General features: G+C 52.8%; 1 protein-coding gene across 6 annotated transcripts in view; it reads right to left on the bottom strand.

Annotated features, from left to right (window-relative positions):
* Positions 1–4,002: 4,002 nt before the first annotated feature.
* The window catches only part of LOC101023877, a 30,842-nt gene continuing 20,131 nt past the window's right edge, over positions 4,003–14,713 (bottom strand). For 2 of the 6 annotated variants that reach the window (XM_031668360.1, XM_031668357.1), the window contains exons 4-6: positions 14,271–14,349; positions 13,361–13,498; positions 4,003–7,446 (exon numbers count right to left, since the gene is read on the bottom strand). The gene's annotated coding sequence lies outside the window, so the exon portion shown is untranslated. Of the gene's footprint in view, positions 7,447–11,059; positions 11,139–13,360; positions 13,499–14,270; positions 14,353–14,713 lie in introns of all 6 variants that reach the window. The other 4 variants (XM_031668359.1, XM_031668356.1, XM_031668358.1 and 1 more) reach the window with 3 other exon arrangements.

The following is a 14,713-nucleotide window of genomic DNA, read 5'->3' on the forward strand; positions in this document are numbered from 1 at the left end:
ATATGACTTGGGAGAGGAGGCATTTAGCCACTACCTTAGGAGCAAAGCTACAAAGTCGGTAGCATGGTAAAGCACAGTGAGTCTAACCCTTCCTGCCAAGTATAAAGCCTACTGGACCTTCTTCTGGATGTGAGACTGAAGGCAAGTTACTTAACCTCTTCACACCTCAGTTTCCCCTTCTATAAAAGGGAGCCATCTCCTTTAGTTGGGAGGACTAAATGAGTTAATATATAAATAAATTATTGTTCTCTCAGTCTACTGCAGAGTAGTATTTATACCACCCCTTGCCAACTGTGGCTGCCTTAAATGTCCTCATTTTACCCATCCAAGTTAGGGAACCTACAGGAGAAAAATAGTGGTTTGTCCGAGAGCTCAGGCCGGAACTGCCCATGAGGAAGAGGAAGAGTCTAGAGCAGCCTTTACAGATGGTTTTACAGATGGTTTTGCAGAAAAACGTTCCGTTTTCCCTTTTTAAAAAAGATGTAAACATCTTCCCAGGCTCCTCTGACATCAGCGTGTCAGTGATGAATCATCGGGAATCTAAACGCACACACTAGGTAGGTCAGTCTCCATTTTTAGTCAAGTTTCTGGTGGTTCCACTGAGACCTTGCAGAAGGGTCCCAAGTCGTGTGCAGTTCATGAAACGTTAGCTCCTCTAGGCCCTCTGGGGACCCCCGTCAGATGAAGAGCAGAGCTGCACAGAGGCTGAGGGGATCCCTTCTGGCATTTCTTCTTCTTTTTTAAATTTTAAAGCAATTTGCATAGAATTTTTCTCCTTTCTTTTTTTAACAGAGCACACAGAACCAGCGTTTTCAGGCTGGTTCTTTCTTGCAAGTGAGAGACTTCACATGTGATGGAACAGAGGAGAGGAGCCCCTGGGAGCTGTTATATTTGAATCAATATTAAAAACAAAAATTTGACCATCTCAATGCTTGTTAGATTTATGTGTATGTATGTTTTTTTATTCATTGATCCAGAAATGACTTCATTTATTGAGTATTTACTAAATACTCAGATGTGCAGCTGACCCTCTGCTGAAGGTGTCAAGAGAGGGAGAGATGTGAAGAAAATCTGGGTAGGCCTCCTGGAGGAGGAGGCACCCGACAAAATTTGGCCAATTGGAGTTGGGAAGAAATGTACTCGGGTAGGCTGGCGCTTCAGCATGAGTCAAATCCCAGAAGTGAGAAATCCCAGGACTACATAGAGAAGAGGGGAAGGAACACACAAGGACAGCAGTATAGCTGCAGGGAAAAGACCTTCTTCCCCTTTCTAATTTGTTACTTCTAACTTGCTGTAAATTTAGAAGCCAAATATTGTGTATGTAAAGCACGGATACAAAAATGACCTCAAAGCAAGCACCTGAGAGTGAAAGGCAGGTATAGGGGACAAGATTTGGGCCACTCAGAAGAAGCCCCCTGTGCCCTTTCAGCTTGGGAGTGCACTGGGGCAGCGGGATGAGGTATAAGCTAGGTACAAGCTAACACCTGTCACCGCACGGAATCCAGGAACGAGGCATGCAGGGACAGCAAGTGGTCCCCCCGCACACACAAAAGAACTCGTATGGTCCTTGCACTGCCACTAAGTCACTGCCCAGTCTAGCCCACCCCACCCCAGCAACCACCATTTGGCCCAGGACTTTATTTTAGGCTCTGGGAATGGGATGGGGGAGTGAGTGGGCACAGTTGATTCCCCTAACAGCTGAGCCACACACACATGTCCGGCTCTTTAAGAGGGGCCTCAGGACCTGGGGAGCTACATTCTAACTAGGATCCCCTCCAGTCCAAATTTGAGAGGAGCCAAAGAAGCGCCAGAGTCAGAAACACAGAAGGGGAGACCAAGAAGCTAACCGGGAGAGATGGGTGAGCCAAACGACTTTGGGAAAGGCCAGCGATCTTACCGGGCCTCGGCTGGGCGCACTTGCCCTCCATACCCACTGCCCAGGCCTGGTATTCCCCAGAGCCCTGGAGCGACAGTGCACTCCCCACCCCACCGGAGGCCCAGCGGGGCTGCCCAGCAGGTTTTCAGCACACCAGCCTCCGCCCCGCTCCTTGGGGCCCGCATAGTACCTGGCGGGGGGCGGGGCACAGGGATACCGGCGAACCCCGCAAAGGGCTCTTACCTCCGCGCGGGCATCCGTCCGACCAAGCACAGTTTGCCGCTGGGACTGCGGGGTTGGGGAGGCTCCCACGGGCTCGTATCGCGCCTCCACTCCCCTCCGCAGCCCCCCTCCCTCCACGCCGGCCCGAGCCCCTAGATCCTTCGGTGGTACCGAGCGGCGACGCCGGGACCAGGGGACAGGCGCCGCGCCGGCGGGAGGAGGAGGCTCCTGCGGGGCGCGGCGGGGCGGGGCGGGGGTCTTTTCTGGGCCCCGCCCGGGAGGGGACGTGGGAGCGATTATCCCAGAGAACAAAGGCGGCCGGGTAAGGCTCAGCGCCCCTCGGGCCTGGCCCTGAACTTGAACTTGTATTTGACACTTTGTCCGGAAGGTGGCGGGGAAGCCCATCTGAGCTGGGACGGGGCTCGTCCGGCCACCTTCCGTCCTGGGTAGGGGGCAAGCCTGCCCCTTTCTACCCCCAGAGGGAGCGGGGCATCCTAAGGGTCCCGGCGCGCCCCAAGCAATCTTGGGCTCGAGGGTCCTGAGATCCCCGCGTTCCCTCGGAGAGTTGGAGTGAGGACGAGGTCCTGGGTCTCCGGGCCAGAGGAGTAGGCCGGGGTCCTACGCCGCGTCCCCCTCCCTCGGTCCCACCCTCTTGGGCCAGGCCCGCCGCCCTCGCTGCCCGGGACAGGCCGGATTCTTTGCACGTCGTGTCGGCGGCCGCTATTCAGCGGCTAATTGAACGTTAATGGCAGGTGCGGATGAGGTCACCGGAGCTGGCTTTTCTCACACATTTTTCATGCAAATTCGCGAAACTCTAAACAAATTTGAATAAAAAGCTCTTTGTGCCGCGCGCCCCCCAGTCGTCTCTCTCCCGCTCGGGGTCCTGGCTCCTCCCGGTGCCCTGGGGCTCGAGCCGGGAGCTCCGGGGAGCGCCGCCTGCCGGTCAGTGGTTCCGCCCTACCAGTGGTTAAACGCGGCCCGGGCTACTGGGGGGCGGGTGAAAGATGTTTCATTTGGGGTCGTGGGCCCGGGTTAGGTTGATGGGGCTTTTAGGGAGGCAGTGTGTGCAGTTAAATGCCTGGCATCTGGACAGACAAACGTGAGTGTGCTGGCATCCTGGCTGCAATCCCCCCTCCTCCACCACACACAGAGCCACACGGGCCACTTTGGATGGCCAACTTGGCCTCACTCTCATTCTTGGTTAAATAGGAATAAGGATAGTGCCCAGCTATGCACACAGATGTGAAGATTAAGCCACGATTTAAGACACAAACTAGCACTTAGAATAGTGCCTGGCACAGTAAGTCTTGATTATTCTCTGCAGTCCAAAGGCCTTGTGAGAATGAATGCTGTGATGAAAGCAGGGTTGTGAATTAGCTCATACACGAGAAAACTTACCAGGGGCTTTCAAGAGACTCACCACCCCCGCCCCACCATCCCATTCTGGTCACAGAGATGAGATCTGGAGGCCAACTCCACTGCTTCCCAGCTGTGTGGCTTTGCCTATTTCTTAGTCTCTCTGAGCCTCCGTTTCCTAGTCTATAAAAAAAATTCAGTCTTATGGAGTCATTGTGAGAATTACATGAGAAGACACTGATGGAAGTTGAGGAGGAGTGTGGGGGCTAGCTCCCAATCTAGAACCTCCAGGACCCCTCTCCTGAGGGCAGGGCACCCTCAAGGCAAGGTGGGCCTTGCACTGGCCATGACCTTCTCTTCTTGCCCAAATGACGCTAGCTCGGGTCAAGAAGACAGACTTTCTAAGCCTTGTAAGACTTCTTGCTCCATCCTTTGCACCCATACCAGGGTCCCCACCACACTCCAAGACATGAAGAGTTGTTTTTGCTGGTGGCAGAGTGCTACTTTCCGCACTCATGTCCTCCTAGAAAAACTGACCAGAGACATGGAAGGCTTTGCAAAGAAAATTTATTCATTGTAGGTTGCAAGAAAGGCAGGGGGTTCACAGCATAGGAAGAGACCTCTCCCAGAGAATGCCCTAGTACTCCCTCAGGAGGACTTGTGGGGCTTGGAAGGGTCCTGGTGATTCAAGCTACCTGAGTGCCATTGCTACTCTCCTACTTCTGCCTCTCCAGCCTGTCTTTCCAGAGCCCACCAGGCCAGCCTCTGGCAAGCACTGGAGCAGGTCTCGGGAGCATCCTCATCTTCCTGCCAAGGACCCCAAGGAACAGCCAATCCTGCAGGAATACAGATGACCAGCAGCCATGGGCTCCAATCTGTATGAGGCTCTGTAACCCTGTAAACCCCTCCTCTCACCCCGCTGCCCAGTCCAGGTTTGGGCAAAACCCAGGGGATGGCATTAGGTGGAACTGTGGGAGAAGCCCAGCTAAAAGACTATTTGAGGTGACCCTGCAGGGCAGGGGTTAATGTCTCTATATGTGGGCACCGGCAAGGGGAGTCTGCAGCCTTTAGGGACCTCCTATAAGTGGCCAAACGAAACAGGATCTCTTTGGAGTCAAAGTACAGACTTCAAAGTCAAAGAGACTTGGTTTTGATCTCAGTTCTGGCACTTACAAGCTGTGTGACTTAGGACATGTAACTTAACTTTTCTGGGCCTCAGTGTCCTCATCTGCAAAATGGGTGTACCAATGACACCCACACACCATAAAATGATGAGGAGTCACTGCACTAAGGCATGTGACCTGGGATCTGACAGCCTTCTGCACTTGGCCACTCTTAATGCTTTTTTCCTTCCCAGTCCACTGGCCCCACAGCCAATCTGAAGTAGCTGTGCCCAGGCCTCAGGGACCAGGTTTCCCAGACCCCTCTGGACAGCCCCATTATGCCTCTCCCTGCCCCCTGCCCCTGCTCCCTCCCAGGCTACTGGGGCACTACTGAGAGCTCTGCAGGCTGCTGCAGCCCCCAACCTAAGGCAGGTGTAACCTGACCCAGTGCCACCAGGGAGGGTGGTGTGCAGCATTACCTCTTGGAGACACTTTCCAGGCCATTTACTCTTTCAGGGATGAAGTAGGGGTGGCAATTGCCCTACTGGGCACCCACACCTCTTCTGCTCTGTGATGTCTTTCTCTCCACACATGCTGCTTATGCAAATAGGCCCATTCACAGCCCTGTTCCCCACCCCCCAGCACGGTGATACTTTTGGGCTATGGCCAAATGGGGACACTTCCCAGTTCACCATGTCCAACACCTGGCATGACTCCAGTGCCTCCAAAGGCCTCCTCCCCCAAACAAGCAGGTCCTCAGGGCAGAGGGGCAATGTCTGCATGGAAAGAAACTGAGAGCCAAGATCTAGCCACCATCCCCCACCCACCTCCCCTGTCCCTAGCCAAGCTCCTGGCTCTGCCCCTCACCTGCAGAGGAGCTGCAACAAACCAATTAACTTCTTTTGATTTGGTGAAACTGGAATAATGATACCCACGTAAGCAAGACCCAGAGACAGTAAGCCTGGCACTTGGTAGGTTTTCGATTAACACTAGCAACCATGATGATATGTGATTATTAGGCCCCAAAATGGCCCATGGCTGAAGCCACCAGTAATTGTGGGATACTTTCTCCAGTAACATCACTACCACCCTCTTAAAGCACCCACGCCAAGTTAGTTGATAGAAGTTAAGCCTATTATACTGAACAACCCTTTACATCTTTCAATAAAAGTATCTTAGGAGCACGAAAAGAAAACAGAACAGTATAGAAGAGTGCATTCCCCCATGCCCACTCCCTAGAGGTAGCCTTCCAGTACATACTTCTGTATATAAGCATACTTATGACTCACTTTTAAACATCTACAAATAAGATCATACTCCACAGCCTGTTCTGTAACTTATTCTATTCACCTTATCATGTGAACTGGCCAACCTTCCACATCAACTCATATACGGAGATCTACCACATTGATTTTTACAGCTGCATAGGTATTCCACAGTATGAACAGACCATAGGTTCATGTCCATTTCTTTACACTCTTCAAAAGAAATGCTCTGATGAACATCCTTGTACGTAATTCTTTGGGAACTTTTACAAATATGCCCACAGAGTAAATAGTGCCATTTTTGTGACCAAGTATATTTGCCTTTTACATTTTGATATTGCCACATTTCAGAAAATATTGTAGAATTTACACTCCCCAACTGACAGTACTTGAGAGTATCTTGAAATAGGCATGTGATGGTACAGAAACCACAAAATTAGCCTGCCAATTGGTGCAGGCCACAAAGGCACCCACAGAGCCAGCAGAGAATGGCACTGGACTAACATGATGTCCTCAGGGTTGTTCCCAGCGGTTTCTTCCTATCCAGGCCTGTATAGGCTAGGGGCCCAAGGGTGCCCTGAATCAGAAGGGAGTGGGGCCCACAGGGGGACTGGGTGGAGGGCAGGCCAGCATGTCCCGCCTGAATGATTTCCTGCAGCCATTGTCTCTGCCCTGCCTGGTCTCCTTGGGGGGAGTTTATTCAGAGGCCCTTGGAAAGGGGGCTAGGCAGAAGGAGGGTGTGCAGTCCTCACCAAAGGCACCCAGGAATGTGTCATAGGAAGGGGAGAAAGAGGAAGGGGGGGAACCCATCCCTGGGAGAGACGGGACGTCAAGAACCCCTGACTAATGAATAGCGAGTTTGCCCTTGAACCTCACTGGGTTTCGCCATTCTCAGGCACAGAACAAGAGCTGAGACACGTCTGAGCCCAGCTGCACAGGGACGGCGGCGGTTCATCTCAGACACTTTGACAGGCCGGGCCTTTTCCCTGCATAGCTCAGATCTGCCTCCGGACTCCCCTGGCAACAGCACAGCAGCATGGCTCCCGGGTCCAGGCCCTGCCTGCTGTGAGCAGGAGGAGGGAGGAAGAGGAGCACCAAGGGGAGGACAGCTGGGGAGAGGGAGTCGTTAACTCCTAGCAGGCTGGAGTCCCTTGCTTTGGCAACTTTGCCAGTGTGCTGCCCTTGGTCCTAGGCTGGAAACACGGTAAAGAGCTTCCATTTGCTGGAGGCCTACCCAGAATGTTCCATGCACCTCAGACCCAAACAGATCTGACAAGAACAGACATAGTGAAGAAGGAGATGCTAGGCCAATGGGCCAAAGGCAAAGGCCCCTGAGGGATGGGTTGGGGTACATTTTCCCAGGTCCCCTGCCAAGTCCCAGATGGGCAGGATTACGGGGTCCTCCTCCTCCATCCTGGTCCCTGGCTGTTACAACCTCAGAACAGAGGCTACTTGTTCTCCCTTCCTGCTGGGCTTTTTCCCTTCTGAGGCTCTTGCATGTCCTGGGGTGGCTTGGCTCTGTGTTCCAATCCTGTGACCTTGGCAAGAGCCACAATTCCTCTGTCTCCATTTTCATAAAAGCTGAAAAGAGGCTGTCCGATCATACTTCACTTCACAGGACAATCTAAAGATAAGAGAAATAATATGTGAGAAGCTTTGCACTCTGGGGAGGAAGGTGTCCTATAAATCTCATTCAGGTATTATTAGGGCTGAAATTAGGTATTTCTGCCCCCTGGGGAAAGAGGGGCAGTGGGCTGGGGGGAGGCGCTCCTCCAAGGTTGTCTCAGCACTTCCCCAGCAGGGCAGTCCTGAAACTCAAAGGCAAGAGGTCAGGAAAGTTAAGCGTTTATGTCTGTGGCCTTTGAAGCCTCTGGGTACAGCTGGCACTAGGAGGTAAGACAGAACATCATTTCGAGGTACTTTATCTGTGTTATTTCTATGCCTCACTGCAACTTTATGAGAAAGGTGTGGTTATCTTCATGTTAGAAATAAGGAAATAGAGGATCAGAGAAGCTAAGGAGCTGGCCCAAGGTCACGCCAGTCATATAAGATGCTGAGCCCACATCCATGTATCAGCTGTACCAGTGGAAGAGCCGCCTAGCTGGGGTGCTTCGGAGAGGGGTCAGCACCAAAAAGTAGTGTTTCCCCCATGGTTGCTTCTCAGGGATTGGAGCTTTTGAGTCTAAAGGTTCTGGCCTAAGGAAGTGGAATGGGGCAAGTCCCAAGGAGAACACTGCAAACCCACCTTGAGGGCCACCTGAGCAAACAAAGCCACCAAGGCAAACACCATTCAGAGCAAATAGAAGTAGAAGAAAGGACAAAAGCATCCAGATTAGATACTGGGAGCGCACCTAGGTGAGACTCATGTTCTCTGCCCAAGTCTTGCTCCAGGACAGGTCACTGCCCAGCCCCATTCCCCTTGCCAGCAGTGAGCTGGGTTTTCATTTTTGTAGCCTCTAGGTAATGGTGCCTCCTTGCATCCCAGGCCAGCTTGAACAGGACAAAGCTAATTGTGTTTCCTGTAAGCCAGGGGGCTGGGAGCAGGGGTTACTGGCAGGTAACAGAGTAGAAGCAGCAAGAAGAACTCCCAGATGAAAAAATGCAGGGGCTAAAAGGGACCTCAGATACCATCCTATTCAATGCTCCTTTTCTTTTTTCTCTTTATCTTTCTTTTTTAAGAAATAGGATCTTGCTCTGTCATCCAGGTAAGAGTGCAGTAGTGCGATCACTGCAGCCTTGGAACTACTGGGCTCAAGGGATCTTCCTGCCTCAGCTTCCCAGGTAGCCAGAACTATGGATGCATGCCACCACACTCGGCTAATTTTTTCATTTTTTAAGAATAGCGTCTCACTGTTCTCAAACTCAGGCTGTTCTCAAACTCTTGGCCTCAAGAGAGCCTCCTACCTCAGCCTCCCCAGTTACTGGGATTACAGGTGTAAGCTACTGCACTAGCTCAATGCTACTTTTCTGGGTCCAGTAAAGGAGGTGGCTTGCCCAAGACCACTCAGTGGAAAAGTGGGCTAGAGTCCAGATCTCTGACTTCCAGCTAGGTAAGGTTGTGTCTTCCTATGCCCTTGTTACTTAACCAGACCACCTTAGGCCCTCAAAGCCATTAATTTCACCCAACAAGGCAAAGAGATAGGCCAGGTAAAAGGAGTCAGTGTTGGCTAAGTGCACCACATGTCCAGGTGTGGCCTCGGAAAGCCTGGGGCTGGGAGAAGATGCTGCCTGCCTTGAGGTCAGAATCTTTCCACGATGACAGAACATGGCTCCACACTACCCCAACACGACACTCCCATACTCCACAGTCAGATAACAGAAACCATGAACTTCCCCTGGCTGATTAAGAAACAGGCATGAGGAGTTAGATCAGAGCACAAACAGACCCTCTAATCCTGACCCACGGTGCTTCTGAGAAGAAGGGACAGGAAGGAGGGGCAGCTCTAGGGGACATGAGGATGGCGAGAGCCCACAGAAGCAGCTCTTCCTCAGAGCCTGGTGGCAGGTCTGCTGCCAGCTTGGGGCAGGAGCTGGGAAGGCCCTCAGCTCACTGCCCTCTGCTTCCAGGTCCTCTTTCAGGTCAGGCAGGATGCGCCATGCTAAGCACGCCTGACTTGCTTGAATGCAAAGATCTCAGGATCCTGCATCCTGCAACCTCCTCAGGAGCTGCCCTCAAGGGATGTCTGTACGCTTGCTGATAAATGGACTCATGATGGGGCAGAAAGACACAGGGACAAGTTCTGCTCAGCTGTGCCCTCCTCCCTGGGTGATGGTTTGGGCCAGCTGTCATTCTGACTGGTTGGTGCCCAACCTGTACAGGTGGTTAAATATTCTGAACATCACCACTGTCCACATTCCCCAAATCTCAGCTATCTTAAATGACCTGCAGAACCTTAACTCCTTCATCTCTGCCCCTTATCTAAAGGAAAAGGAGAAGAAAAATTAACCCCATTGAGTGTTTCCCATGTGCCCAAGAGTCTTCATAGCAGCTCCGATGGAGGTAGGGATTATGATGCTCATTTTATAAATGAGGGTTTGGAGGCTCTGAGACATCCAGGGTCTGCTGCAGAGTCATGGCAGAAGCAGAGCCCTGGGCCTCGGCCCACAGCATCTTCTCCTCTGTTCCTACCCTCCAGCCAAGGTCCAAGGCCTGGGGGCTGCCCCAGTTCTGCTAAGCTGGATGCCTCAGAACCACTCGGGCTTGCATTCACACCCCCACCTCAATTTCCTGTCTCTCCTGGCTTCTCTCAGGGCCCATCGCTGAGAGAATCAGGGGTTCATCTCAGGGGTTCTCTCCCCTGCTCATCTAGGCAGGGAAGCCATTCTACCCAGCATACTTGCTTAGTTCTAGACAAATCCCCACCCCCGACTAACCCAACAGCATATTCCTGGCTGACCACGGGGATGATACCTGCAACTTACAGAGACTTCTTCTAACTGGGATTGGTAGCCAGAGGATTTGGGGGCTGGGGTAAGGGTGGGGGCAGCTACCAAACAATAAAAACTTAGCCATGCAGAAAGGGCCAGAAAGCCCTAATCTTGGGAACCTTCCTCCTGAGGGACAAAGAGGAGGTGACGCCCGACTGCATGCAGGGTCTGTGCCTCAGCCCTCCACTGGGTACCACCTGTGCTGGGTCCAGCCCTGCCGGGCCACTGCCTTAGGAGTGGGAGCTGCGCTCGGAATGTGATTCTCCAGCTTTGCATGACACTCTGTTAGCAGAGTGCGACTCCCAAGATCCCCTGTCACCTCCTAAAGCCTCTGCCAGCCTGCCCCCCAGCACCACAAGGATCACCAGATTAAGGAGCTCAGAGCTACAGCTGAGGCGGCTAAACCCTGGGAGGTAGGAATGGGGAGGGGCAGGGAGGCCAGTGGGCAGCTCTCCCAAGGCCCTGCTGCCCTGCCTCTTCTCCCAACCCGTACTGTAGGCAACTCTCTCACTCTATCCCTGCCATGAAGCGCTAACTTCTATCTTCTTTTCTTCTTGAGCTTTGGACTTTACCACCAGTTATCCAGCTTGAGTGAGGAGCAGTTCAGGGAGACAGGGAAAGGGGTAGAAAGAGAGGCCCCCCAGAAACAGAAATAAAAAGAGAGAGAGAGGCGGGGAGGAAAAAGGCAGCCCAGATGGAAGGAACAAGTGCACTGCGTATGGGAACTGGCTGGCACAGCGGCATGGGAAGGAAGGTCCCTGCTGGAAGGGAGGTCCAGGGTCTCTCCCCTGCCTGGCCTAAGTGGCTACCTGAGGTTAATTCCAGAGGCTCCTTGTGGGTGGCTCTGGTCAGCTGCCTGGCCTCAGTGCAAGGTACATCCCACAACACCTGATGAGAGAGTGGGAGAGTGACAGAGATTGGGAGGCTGGCAAAGAAGGAGCCAGACCCCCTGGCCACTTAACCTGAGACTCCTGCACTAAACAGCAGGGTGATGCTTCATCCCACTCCCCACCCACCACCTGGGGTTATTCTGAAGGGCTGTGGAGAGGTGGGAACTCTGAAGTTCCCAGATGAACCCTGACCCTTCTCAGCCCTGTCCCCTGCCCACCCCCACCAACCCTGTCCCAGGACCTGCAGGGGGCAACCAGGACACACCTAGGGCCCTGGCTAGCAGCTGCTTTCCCTCCAGCTTCTCCTTTGCCACTGCCAAGCTCTCTTCTGCTTGGCAGTCTCTGTGCAGAGAACCAGGGCCTGCTTCTCACCACTGCAGGTTAGGGATAGGGAAGAGCTCCTCTGTGAAGACCTGGGAAGACAGGCTCTGCCTGCTCTTGGTCCTCCCCACACTCTGAAAACAGGAGCCCGCACTGAATATCAACAGGGATGAGGCCAGGCGCAGTGGCTCAAGCCTGTAATCCCAGCACTTTGGGAGGCCGAGACGGGCAGATCACGAAGTCAGGAGATCGAGACCATCCTGGCGAACACGGTGAAACCCCGTCTCTACTAAAAAGTACCAAAAAAACTAGCTGGCCGAGGTGGCGGGCGCCTGTAGTCCCAGCTACTCGGGAGGCTGAGGCAGGAGAATGGCGTAAACCCGGGAGGCGGAGCTTGCAGTGAGCTAACATCCGGCCACTGCACTCCAGCCTGGGCAACAGAGCGAGACTCCGTCTCAAAAAAAAAAAAAAAAAAAAACCAAAAACAAAAAACAGGGATGAAATCCTTCCTGCAGCACTCCCCTCCACCCCAGCCAGAATTCATTAGTCCCATTCCTGTCATTGTGCTAAATTAGCGAATGCTAAATCAACATAGTTTTGAAATGATCACCACTGTTACCACCATCAGAGGCTTTCTGAACTAGAAGAGAGCCAAGAGATTCCTGAAGTTCAACTCACTCCTCTTGCCAACAAGAAAACTAAGATTCAGGAGTTGGGGTCACTTGGCCTGCCTGAGGTCACATAGAAACCGGTAGCAAGGACATGCCTTACGCCCTGTCTACCAGACCCCTTTCCTTTCAGGCCAGGCCTCTATGAGGTCCTAAAAGGAAGCTTCTCCATCATATTCCACACAAGATCCTGGTCCAACCACAGGCGGCAGGGGTCTGGGGACAGGGGAGGCCGTAATGCGATCAGCAGACTGGCCATCTGGCTCGGGGACGGAGAAGAGTCCAGACTGGCTGTTTCTGCTGCCCGGTCCCAAGGGGCCCTGTGTCGCAAGAGACAGACTGCCAGATGGACAGGCACTGGCCTGGGTCTGGGAGGAAGCCAGTGAGTCCCAGCAGTCAGAGCTGACCAACTTTCAGACATGGAGGGGTGGCGGGAAGAAGGCATAGGGAGCAAAGCCAGGCCTCCCAGACGGCAGAGAGACAGAACTATAGGATGGGAAAGCCGCAATTCCCTGGCCAGGCTCAGAGCCTGGCTCTCCAGGTAGGCCCAGCCCCTCTCAGCTCCAGGCCCCCAGGCTACTGGCCAGCCACAAACAGGGCCCCCTCCCGGGGAAAGGCAAACACATCTCCCCTGGCACCTTCTCAGACATGCATGCAAAACTAATTAACATGGGGAGACATGCGAGCAGCCGGCCAGCTCCACACCCTCGAGTCCACGCAAACAAGGCGAGCCCTTGTCCAGGGGACGTGCACAAAGCTTTGTTGCTAATTTAGGCATCTGTCTCTGTCTGGTCTGGTCCTCCTGCCTGCGCTGGGGTTTTTCCCAGCCCCTTGGACAATGCTGGGAACAGGCCCACCGATCCCTTATTCAAATCACACCCGGGACAATGAGCTCATTGTGCAGGCCACAGAAAAGGGGATGCTGGAGGGTGGGAGTGTATAACGGGGCATCAGGGAGTAGAGAAGGGTGGGGGGTGTACAGAAAATGGGAACCCAGGAAAGTGTTTACTAACACAGCCCCTGCAGCTGCCTTGGGCCCCTTGCCCCCTTCCAACCTGGCTTGGAACTGGGGGGAAGTGCTGGGACTCAGAGCTAGGGGGCCCCAGAGTAGAAGGCTCAAACCTTCATTTTGTTGACCTCTCCCACCTTCAACAGTTTATAGCTACCTCTGCACATCTAAGGCCAGGCACATTTTTTAATAGGGTGGTTTGGGGGCTTGTTTTCTTCTTACTTCAGGCTTAAATGTGCAGATCCCAACTGCAGAAGAAGAGACAAGGCTGAGGGAAGAGATGTTGGCGGCTGTGCAGGGTGGGACCTGCTGTCTCGGCCATTGTCTTCAAGCAACGTTTCATGTTCTCCTCCTTTCCAGCTAATAAATTAGAGAGGAGACGGTGAGCTGCGAAGGGAGAGGCTCCCCATGGATGGCAGCAGAGGGCTAGAAGGCAAGTCTGGGAGCTCACAGCAGATGGGGCTCACCCAGCCCAGCGCCTGCTCACACCACACCTGGTCAGCCACTCGCATGCAGCCCCACACAATGAGCAGTACGGAAAAAAATCCACAAGCACACATACACACACACACACACATATACACACACATGCATCTCCTGAGGTCCCTGAGGAGGACAGCTGGGCTTTGAAATGCCCTCCCCGTTTACTGCCACCTCCCCAAGCTCCTTGTTGCACTAAGCACGCCTAGACAAGCCAACAGAAACAGACACACATAGCCTGTCACTGACACACAGACACACACAAACACACACACACACACCCAGAGGCAGCCCCAGACACACACACTGACAATGGTGTAATGAATGCGGGAAGGCGAGAACATTCAGTCAAAAGCCCACACTCTGGCTGCCCAGCACCGGGGTGGCTAAAAGGTTGTGGAGAGGCTGTGAACTGGCTCTCCCAACAACCTCCTCCCCAAGGCTCCCAGGACTGCTGCCGGTGACACAGGAGGTGAAGTAAAATACCGTTTCAGGCATCCAGATGGAAGCAAATTCCTCCAGAGACAGAAAAGTTTGGAACTGGTCTCAGCCCTTAGTCAGTATTGGCTGAACTGTCTGGAATTTTTTTTTATAACAAAAGAAAGGGTGCTCAAAACTCATCTGAAGTATCCTGCATTTTGAGATGATATACCTTGAAGCTGGGGCAAAGTGGAGCCTTGCTAGGATAGTTTCCTACTGCAGTACAATCCACAGGTTACAGTGATTCCTTCCTGCTGTTAAAAAAAAAAAATTCTGTGAAGGGTATCATAGGATGAAGAGGAACACAAATGGTTAAAGTATCAGAAACTCTTTAAAATGTGTTTCTGGGGATCCCTCTACCATCCCAGAGGAATGGAACTATAGTAGGTTGAACTATAAGAAATTGTCAATATTTGACTATTTTTCATCAACAAGAAAGAAATTTCATACGGGTCAACCTAGTAGGTGCTGGTTCCAAGAACCACCAAGGATATTTTCCCCTTTTAAATTAAATTACATTTTTTTAAGAGACAGGGGTCTCATTCTGTCACCCAGGCTGGAGTGCAGTGGCGTGATCATAGCTCACTGCAGCCTGGAACCCCTGGGCTCAAGTGA

The sequence above is a fragment of the Papio anubis genome, chromosome 7 (assembly GCF_008728515.1).
Source record: "Papio anubis isolate 15944 chromosome 7, Panubis1.0, whole genome shotgun sequence".
In the NCBI taxonomy this organism is placed as follows: Eukaryota; Metazoa; Chordata; class Mammalia; order Primates; family Cercopithecidae; genus Papio; species Papio anubis.